Genomic DNA, 1,062 nt, shown 5'->3' with positions numbered 1-1,062 from the left:
GCTGAGAATATGAAAAACTCCCTCATTCAAAACTTTTTGAATTACCACTTGAATATTTACATTGTGTTCGTAACCTAATGTCCTTGCCTTTGTCATGCATCAGACAGTATTATGTGCATCAGTTCATGTTCACTACAACATAATGGCTGGCCCACCTTGTCATATCTGGATGAATGGTTCAGTGGTTTGGCTGACAGTGAAGGGTGGGGCAGTCTGGCTGCCTCGAGTCCCAGCTGTCACCTCCCACCCCCCCAGCACACTGAGGGAGGGTGGAGCCTCTTCATCCAGAAGCACAAAAAACAGCCTACAAAAGAAGAAAGAGACGAGGTTACAGCTGCCTTAACGGTGAAATATAATAACAGAGCACGGTTATAATTTGACAGGTGCTCTTGGGTTATTGAGTTTTTTAAATATGAACAACAGGTAAAATGAGGTTCTGTGCTGCAGTGTTTTGTTATTATTAGTCGACATGTACACTGATACCAGAATATCTGCGATAATCGGCTGATTTATCGTCCGAGCCACACGGTACCGATGCGTAAAGGTAAAACCGACAACAGTAACATGGACAGCCACGCCCTTAACAAACATTTAGCTTCATCAAATATTTATCTCACTAATGCAGGAGAATTATTTATTACTTTAACCATTATAGTAATTTATCATTACTTATTTATTAGTCTTGGCTCTTAATCACTTTGCAAGTCTGTATAGTGTTGTTACAATCACTGGTCTGAGCAACAGCAGCAGAGGAAGTGATATCATCAGTACCAGAAGCTGTAGAGCCAATATTAATAGCACAGTGCAGTATTATTAATACTAACAGAGGCAGAAGTAGCAGTACTACTAGTGCTTTAGTTTATGTTCACAAGTTCGTAAACACAGAGAGAGAACCCTAACCCTAACCCTGCCTGCCTTCCTTCTCCTCTTCACTTCTCCTCCTCCTCCAGGCTGTATTGGTGGTTCTCTGTTCTCCTGCTGGTGGAGCTGTTGCACAGGAGAATTTCCTTTGGAAAAGATCAGTGAATTTAGCATCAAAGAACTTCAGTTAATTCAGATGTT

Source organism: Lates calcarifer, linkage group LG14, assembly GCF_001640805.2.
Source record: "Lates calcarifer isolate ASB-BC8 linkage group LG14, TLL_Latcal_v3, whole genome shotgun sequence".
Classification (NCBI taxonomy): Eukaryota; Metazoa; Chordata; class Actinopteri; family Centropomidae; genus Lates; species Lates calcarifer.
The sequence above is the reverse complement of the archived record's forward strand: the minus strand, read 5'-3'. Positions refer to the sequence as shown.